The sequence below is a fragment of the Papaver somniferum genome, chromosome 3 (assembly GCF_003573695.1).
Source record: "Papaver somniferum cultivar HN1 chromosome 3, ASM357369v1, whole genome shotgun sequence".
NCBI lineage: Eukaryota > Viridiplantae > Streptophyta > Magnoliopsida > Ranunculales > Papaveraceae > Papaver > Papaver somniferum.
Genome location: NC_039360.1, coordinates 109654288 through 109664657, shown reverse-complemented (window position 1 = coordinate 109664657; position 10370 = coordinate 109654288).

Sequence of the window (10370 nt, the reverse complement as noted above, 5' to 3'; positions counted from 1 at the left end):
AGTTCGGTTATAATCGAACTCAACATAGTTGCAAAAATAGTAAAGATCCGTTTCAAAAAAAATTCAAAAGTTTTTCCGAACCAACCGAACTCTAAGTTCAGTTACAGAAATAAAATTTCTTTTGAACCGAATTGTTCTTCGTGTTCTTCCTTTCAGGAAATTCGGTTACAAACTAGGGTTTTCTTGAAACTACTCCTAACCGAACAACACACTGTAACTTCCATTTCAACCCAATTTTGATGAATCAGATTAAAAGTAATGGGTTTGTGGGAAAATACCTGCGGATTTTCATTTTGACCGAATCAAAGTTATCCTTCCGTCTTTGATACTCCATTTGGACTTCACCTTGAGCTTCTCAAGTTGACTTGGGAGATATGCAATCCCGGATCTACTCCCTGGAATCTTGGGGTATTCTTTAGATGCGTTATTTTTATACTTGATTGATTAATCGACGATAAAATTTTGATGAATCGATGACGAAGTTATTGAAAGGAAGAAGAAGAGAAGAAAAAAAAAATTCCCCAGAACTTTTTTTGTGCGGTTAGGGTACATGAGCATTTTGTTTTTGTTTTGTTAATGATTTAGATTAGGTTAGATATATATTTAGGTGATTATTAGAATAGTTTTAATCTTAATTAGGATAAAGGGTAGATTAGTAATCTCCACTCTTTAGGAAATCTCTTATAAAAATAGGGCAGATGGCCGTATAAAACAATGGTCCCATAAAAAGAAAGTTGGTCCCTAAGAAATCCTTTTTTTGGGGAGATGCTACACCAAGCGACATCTTCTCCCCCTAAACTTACCGAAAGGGAAATGGACAACCACTATAACAACGATTTTGCTACTTGAACAGCTTCGTGACAGCTGATTTCCCGCAAAACCGACGTGGCAAAGAGAAGTAAATACTTTTTGTTTATCTAATTAAAAGAAAAAGTTAAAACAAAACAAGCGAATCCGAAAATATTAACTGTCATTGGATCTAATTTACGGTTCGGATGGAATAATAAAGTAGAAATTTTGGCAGCGGGGAAAAAGAAGAAGTCGACTTTTCATATTCAGTTTCCTATTCTTCCCCAAAACAAATCTAGGGTTTCTTCTTCTTCCTAAAACAAATCTAGGGTTTTCTGCACTAAAAAATCGTTCTCTTCGAAGAGAAACAAGTTCTGGTAGTTCCAACGATCACTGTCATCTTTGTCTCAAACTTACTAATGAGGTAAACTTAAAAACTAAACTCTATATTTATTATATAAGAGTTTTTGAATGCTAAGTACATCTTAAATGTCTATGTTTTGATACAAATCGTGTTTTATGAAAGGGTTTACAATTATCGTTTCTCTTCTGTTAGATTTGGTAAACAACCTGATCAAGAATTTTAATTATTTCAAAACCAATAGTTTATATGATTGGTACATATCAATGTTCACAGTGTGTTTATATTATCTTGTATCACTTTTATAATACACCGCATTTAATTATAAGTGTAGATGGCGGTGGTCAATTTAGAAGATGTTGAGAATAAAACGGGTGAAAAAAACTCAAAATACTGATGAGGATGAATTGTACATTGGAAAAATTTTTGAAACACATGATGATATGTTTAATGCTTATAAAGCATATGCAAACCAGTCAGATTTGCAGTTAGAAAAAGAACTAATCGGAATCATAATAAGTGTGATGTATGTTTGTAACCGAGAAGGAAATCCTGTTAACAAGACGTAAAATATAGCCAAACCTCGCAAACTAGCAAGAGCAAAATTTAGCAAGAGCAATCGCGGTGATTGCAAGGCTTACATTACTGCAAGATTGGATGATGAAGACAAATGTGAGATTTCTCAGCTTAAGCTTAATCACAATCATACGTATAATTCAAGTCTGTCTCGGCATTATCGTCAACATCGTAAAGTTGAATCACATGTCCATGGAAAGGCTTTCCGCTCTGTGGTGAATCAGTATGGTGGATATGATAAAGTTGATTCCAGTGAATCATTTGTTTTGTAAAAGCAGGCTCAGACCCCTGGAATCGCACCATGGCACTATGGAGGAATCAATAATTTTTGAGCAGCATATGGAAATCTTCGCTTACAGAGTTGTCACTCCAACTGCATCACAGAGACCTTCCAGCAATGAGTTAGAGGCAGAGTTAGACATTCCATGTGGATGTGTATTTTGTTCTTCTTTTCATTTGGTTTTGGGCTCATTATTTGAATGCTTATTTATTTGCGAGCAGAACTAGTATTTCCGTACATTACATTGTGTATGGCTTCAATTTCCTTAATTCTAAGTGCCATACTTTAATTGAGACATTTAATCCATTTACGTGCCGCATAGAGTCTAGTCTGCAGTACTCCAACAACTTTAAAACAGTAAATACTCAATGTTATTGCAAACGTGCAGTAGGACTATATGATCCAAGTAGTAAGATATGCTTGCGCAATCGACATATTCTGTCTACTCAATGTTATCTGTCATAATTTATAGAGAAAATTCATTCAATCCAGAAAAAGAATATATTTATAGACCCATAAATTTACAGATTATATGAGTAGCTTTACTGAGTTTTAGGTTACATTTGCAAATTAACAACAAAACTGACAAAACTGTCATGGTACATTAGCTATACAAAGTTTTCACATGGGTTTACCACGGCATGTCTGGAAAATACTTTCGATGTTTCCATAAGCATAACGCCTTTGGTACATGGATTAGGAATATTGAAAGTACCATTTAGCGAACCAACATCCTGTGAAAGGCTGGAGCCAGGACGAACTGGCCAGCTACTTTCTGGGCCACAGTGGGATGTGGAGGCTTTTCACCCAACATGTTTTCCGAAAGTTACAAACCCTACAAAAAAATAAAACTGATTTGGTAAATACAACATGGAGTTGCCTTCAACGTAACTGTTCACAAGTGCAAATAGCTTACTATATATAATGAATAAAATTCAAGAAAATTGACACAAAACTAGGCAGCCTACAAGAATTTGTGAAGAAAAAAGGAGGCTAAATGTTCAGACAAGAGAGGAAACATGCTGGCAGACTAACAATTTAAAAGGAGGTGAAAACACCCTGCGAAAAGCTAGAACCAAGACGAAACTGGACACCATGGATTGAGGCACTGTAAAGTTGTGTCACGCCCAAACTCTTAAACCTGTTTAGCTAGTAGGTTTACAACCTAAGAGAAATATCCAAACCAGATTATCGATCTTAAGAACCATTCTCACATAAAGTGCTAACAACAAACCCAAATTCTCTGATTCAGTATACTTGAAAATTCTCTCATATATGAATATTTAAATGTGTTGTTTTACAAAATAAAGAAATAATACACATAATTAAAGATACACGACAACGCTGGATCTGGTAAAGCACTAATCTACGAAAACGGATATCTTCGCGTGCTCCAATCCTTCTGATTACTGAAACTGAAGTGGGAAAGATTGAGCACATCATCCCAAAGGGGTGCCCAATGAAACAAATAACCCTCGTGTAATCACTAATATGCTCCACAGATCTAAGGAATATAAATTGACAGAACAAGGAGAAAACTAATCATGCAATGAATCATGCATCAAGAAGCAAGTGTCACTCTAACCTCACCAAACTCATTGGAGAAGACGAGGCGAGAGAAACCCTAATCAATAATAATAACATCGTCCACATAGAGTTCCCATACAAACCATGATTCAGAATATTACCATCATGATCTGAAAGTTAGACAAACAAGTATAATATGCACACGAGTGATTTCCCTCAAATAAAGTAGTATATATAATATCATAACAGATGAATTACCGCCCTACTATTATAATATTCAAACAGATAAGTTACCGCCCTACTATATTAATAAGCATAATATTATAACGGATGAATTACCGCCCTACTAATGAAATAGTTATGATAATATTTAAGCGGATGAATTACCGCCCTACTAAATAATATTGTCGATGGATGAATTACCGCCTTACTTAACTTAGCTAAGAGCTGTGGGGAACACAGACACTCCTCATAGGAAATCTCACAATGCATATCAACACAACACATCATAGCAACACCCTACATACAGATGCAACATATACGTCATACTCAAGATACAGGAAATATAACATCACAGTATACGCTATCATGCACTCAAATAGTAAAAACTCATCATGCTCGCAGATAAAAGAAAGCTTAATGATTACAAGAAGGTTACAAACTTCCCATCTGGATTGATGACAAGCCATGCCTACCTCAAGATCCGCGATCCACTGGTTCATCCTTTGAATCAATCGTTGTTATAAAATGAGTAATTGTTAATCACACAAGCACTCTAAGGAATTAGCAGAAAGACTCGTACAAGGCTGATAACATGATCTCATACAATTATCTGATTGTAGACTAAGTGAAATGGTTCTAAGCCCATTTATGGTTCTACACCTTTTCATTACCTATCCTTAGCACATCTAAGGATTACTAATTCAATTAGGTTGGTTCTATAATCCATTTGATAGGTCTTATGAATATCTACAACTTTGTAGAAGGAACCAAAGATCAATTCGAACCATAAGGGGTCCAAATCATCAATAGGGCTGAACATGGTGTCGGTTAACCGTTGGAAACCGACCGAACCAGACCAATAAGAAAGAAACCGAACCAAACCATTTAGATTTGGATTGGTTTGGTAAAAAAAGTTGAAAAACCGACATTACTGTTTTGGTTTTGGTTTGACCTGAAAATCGAACCAAAAACCATTGGGGAACCGATTAATTTTTAAACTTAGTTTTTACCATCGATTTAAAAGTATTAGATTCTACCCATTGATTTAGAGGATAAATAGAAACCCTAAATCTAATATTTCATTATGATACTCTCCCTCTGTCTCTTTCTCTCAGCCGCCTCCCTTCTCCACCCCCAACTACAGCTACTGCTACTCGACTTTTTTCTTCCCGTCTTCCTTCTTTTTTATTTGTCAATAACTAAATTAAGATATATTATATATCTTCTTTTGATATCTAGAATTAGAGTAAGCTTTAACTATTCTTGATTTTTCTTTTTTTGTCTGTATATTTGTGTAAACCAATACTATCGGCAACTACGATTTTTTTATCTGTAAATTTGTGTATTTTTTTTTTGGTTTGACATAATTATTGGTTAACCAAAAACCACTGGGACAAATCGAAACCAACTGGAACCATTTGGAAACCAAACCAATGGTTAATGGATTGGTTTGGTTTAGATTTTTAGAAACCAATAGTATTGGTTTCGGTTTTGGTTTGGCTAGAAACCGAACCAAAACCGACCATGAACAGCCCTAATCATCAAGATAGGAAAACTATCCCTAAGCCCAAGCCCATTACACAAAGTCTGGCCCAACTGGATCAACTAACGGTCACTAACAGTCAACGTCAGGTCAGAGAGCCAATTAATGGTCAACATCCAATCAAAGTCAAGTCTCGGTCAAGGTCAACAAACAGTCAAACTTAACGGTCAATTTAACTGTCAACGGGTCTTTAACAATCAACGTCAGCCAAAGGATCAAGGTCAAGTCCAAAGACAACTGGGAAAGGTCCAACTCGGACCACTGGGTCTGCTCTTAGTCGAACCGATTCAACTCAGTCTGATACACTGAGTCAGCTGAGCTGACTGGGCTGACTAACATGCCATTGCATAGACCAAAGCCTTTGCATAGCCAAAAAGGACATGTTGCACCATCATGGTGCAACCAACAGCACAAAAAACAAACCAAAACACAAATGCAATAAGGCTAATCCACTAATCTAATTTCCAACATACTTCTCAGTTCAAATTCAACATATTCTTCATTTTCAATACAACACCACCACCAAGATCCGCTCACATCCCTCAACGTACTACCAGTCAAACTCAATATTATCAATGCAATACAGCCACCTTTGCTTGCATTCATAACCTCCGTCTTCTCACTGAAATTATCTTCAGATTAGTATCGCCACCCATACACACAGTAACATCATAAACCTCTCCACCTGTTCAATCAAGTTCTTGATATACTCCCATCGGTTCTCGCATCTTTCATCATTAAGTTACAACCTCTAATACCATCAGACTTCGCACTCCTGCAATTACAACTCAACTGCAATACCCTCGGCATCATCATCTTCTTAGCTTCATTCTCTGTAGCTCAACAATCTTCCAATCTCACACTCTAGACCTCCACGTATAAGATGATCAACAATAACATTTCACTCATTACTTTCTCCATACCAGCATCATTGCTAAAACTTTCATAGATCACTAACCTACCCATATCAGTCTACTCCATTTATACTTGTATTCAGATAATCTTATAACCTCATCTCCAACAACTCAGTTCCAAACTCATCCCAATCTCAGCTTCCACTGCAAACCACCAGCGCCAGTTCATAACATCACCTCCGCCTAGCCATGACATCTCCACTTGCAGTTCATCGGCATCTCTATTACATCACCATTGTTCAGTTAAGCTCATTCTTTATCAACTCCACAACCCATCTAAGACCACCACCATCTATAAAACTTGTCTATTGATTTATTCTCACAATTAGCTAGCATTCATCTAAACAACACCAGACTATCTCTAACCCCATCTGTAAATCTCATTTAAACACCAACCACACCTCAGATAAAACCACACCTATTATAACTTACGATCTCACATGCAGCTATCACAGTTCACCACCAATTCATTTTACAACAATGCAATACCACTTCATCCACAACTGCAATACAACTCTCAACTCATCTTCTACATTCTTCAAAACCTCCCTTTATAATTCCTCTCTGCATTTTCTAGAACCCTGAATCAATAGTTCAATTTCAATCACCTGGACACGATTCATCTTCTTCATCTTCAGCTTCCCCAATCTCAAGAACCCTAATCTTCAGAGTTCATCTAAACCCTGACCCTACACTCAATTTCCTTAAGAAACCAAAATTAAACCTTATACAACTCTTCCTACCCTAATTTACAACAAACCCATGAAATAATTCACCAAAACAAACTCAATTTCATAAAGAAAATCAATCAACACAGGAACCCTAAATTTAATCTTCAAATTAAGGAAACCTTAGTTTACCTGGTTCTGTGATTCTTCATAAGAACATCTTCACCTCAACAAATTAACAACAACCCTTTTTGCTCTTCATCACCAGGCACTCAAATCCATCTTTAATTCTTCTTATACGTCAATAAATCGAACTTTAATTCAACTCTCTGAGAAACCCTAACTTGGTTATCTGATTCATCTTTTCTTCTTTATCAACAACAATCCCGGCTCCTCTATCACTTATACAATTCTATCACCGAGTTTCTTCACTCACAACTCACCCTCAACTCTTAACTTTCTCGCAGGAGCAGAGGAAAGAAGGTAATTAAACTTATCTTCTCAACTTGGTTAGATGAGACCAAAGAGAGTGATGCGCACACGCTCGACTTGGATATAGCAGCCACGCTAAGCCCCGAGAAAATGACGATTTTACCCTTCACAAGAATTCGATGATTTCTTCTTCGTCTGGTATCTGAATGACACGTTTGAGTAGTCCACTGCGCATAACTTTTCGAGACCTATCTAGGGATACTAGTTTCGTATCTAAATTATTTTTAGACTAATTTTTATTAATTAACGTTCGTGTTAAACTAATTGAATCCTTACCATCTGAATCGTCTCTTGACTGGTCTAACAGCGTTGACGATCTTGAGGGTCACTACAAGTTGCTTGGTTAATGATTCACTAAAGTTGCACTACCAAAATGCTTAGAGCAACCACAGTCATGAGACGGACCAAATATTAAAAGCCAGACTAAAAACCAAAAAAATTTGGTTTTCCGTGCGTTCAAGCGCAGTGGGAGAATACCAAAATTTGGTGAAGCGTAAATTATACCCACGTTTGATGTGGGACGCAACTTATATCCACGTTTCTTGATGGAGCGTGTTTATAATATGCGTCTGAATGAAACAGAGGTATAATGCGCGCTTGAATGGGATGTAGGTATTATTCACGCCGTGCACGGGACGTAGATGGTAATTGCGTTTGCTGGGACGGAGTTACAAATTGCGTCTCATTCAAACGCAGATAGAAACTGCGTTTGTGTCGGGTGGAGATGGAAGTTGCGTATGGACTGGGCGGAGATGGAAGTTGCGTATGGTTTGGGCGGAGAAGGAAGGTGCGTCTGGGCCGGACGTATATTTAGAATCCGTCTGACAGTAGTTTTAGCATTAACAGTCTTTTTGAGTGTGCAATCTTCCTAGGTTAAATTCTATTATTTTTATAACTTTCAATCTTTTTTTTACTTCTATTTGCTGGTGCTGAATATTCCCGTTGTTTCAGCTTATAAAAAGGAATGTAAAAGCAATAAAATTCATTTTGCATCTTAATAAACAGGCCTGTGGTACCGTATAGCTAACATTTTCGTCAAGATTTTATCAGAAGGTACATTGGATTTGAGAACCTGTTCAATGCAGAATGCTTATTAGAATGGGTTTCTTTGTCCCTTTGTCACCTAGCTTATTAGACGGATTCTAAATGTTAATGCGCCCAAACCAGGCGTTAACAAAAGTTACGCCTGCTAACAGACGTACATTAAAGTTACGCCACGCCCAGACGTACATTAAAGTTACGCCCATACTGGACGTACATTAAAGATACGCCTAGACACAGACGCTCACAATACATGCGCCCAACCCAGACGTTTTTTATAACTGCGCCTCATTCATACGCCCTTTATACATCCGTCCCATTTCAGGCGTAAGTATTAACATCGTCTGACGCGTTTGAAGGGGGCGGAGTTTATACATGCGCCTGACTCATACGGTGATTATATGCTCGCCTGATTGTATACGGTGATTAAACTTACGCCTGGTATCATACGCTCCTAATACTTCCGTCCCACTATATCTTTTTTAGTCTGGGCCGACGACCACATTTGGTCTCAAACCCTAAATTTGGCGACCAAATTTGGGTTTACTCCTCACCACTGCGATATTTTCTGGGACCAAATTTGGGTTTAGTACCCAAATTTGGTCGTGACTGTGGTTGCTCTTAAAAAATGTAAAGGAGGAAGAGAAATGGCACTGTAAGAGTTCTGCTTGTTTACGAGTCAACATTTATATATACATCTACGAATCAAATGCTTGGTTAGTCTATTTACGTCTTTGCGAACTAACATAGCTTCACATATCCTAGGCGAACAGACAAAAACATTTAAAAACAAAAAACAAAAACCAACCTACTCTCTTCCGATCTTTTCCCTTAAAAGATTCAACAACTTTTCTCAATCCTCATCTTGTAGCAATAATTCAAATATCAAAATGCTAGTACGATACTTATTGTAATAGAAATATGAGCCGAAAGGCATATAAATTAAATAGACAATTAAAAGACAGTAATAAGTTCAAGCACATCCATGCTGCATCCATCCTGAACTATATAAAAACAAGAAAAATTGCCTACTCCGAGCTAATGATTTGACCAATGGATTATAAAAAAAACAAACAACTTAAACAGCTTTTCCCAAAAGGCATCATTAGATACCCATGCAGTATAAACTATGCATTTTAATGAGTACTAGATATCAACATTAAGGTTGTCAAAAACACTTTACCACCCAAGCTAACAGTTTCCAAGTTTTGCCAGTGGATGAACTATAAGATGTTATTTAAAAGAAACCTCACCTCATAGTCGGTGGTGAACCACCCTTTACTCGCTCTATAGGACCCCTAAATTTTCTACACAGAATCACCTCAATGATAATTAAGAAAAAAAAATCGGTCATAAATGACGTAAAGCGTTTTTGGTAATCACCTCAATGTTCAACAAAGCCTCACCTCTTCAGGATACTACTACAATTAAGAGCTTCTTCTTCCTCATCAGAAACAGAAGAACTCGAATTTGTAGTTTCTTCCTTGTTCTATAAAGTAATTACCAGAAATCTATGATTTAATCATGTTCAACAAAATGATTAAGCCACAAAACATTGGATTTTTAAGCAAAATCGGAAAATAAAACAACGGTAAAATCTCGGATCTAAAACATAAAACTAGAAATTAATCAATAAATAATTACTCGAAGAAATTGGAATAAAGATTAATGGGATTTAACGATTTTTACCTCAGAGGTAGAATTAGGTTTTCAATGTTGCTTCTCTCCTCTCGTTGCTCCAAAGTAAGTTAGAGCAAAGATGGTGGTGATCTTTCGAATTACCGATACGGAATACATCTGAACCATCGGGTATATCCAACGACAGTAAAATTAAGGATTTTACTTTTTCTTTTCTTTTTCTCTGGTGACGGAATAAATAAAAAAAATACTTACCTCTCTCTGCCACATCAGATTTGCGGACAATTAGCAATTACTTGGCTGTTCAAGTAGCAAAATG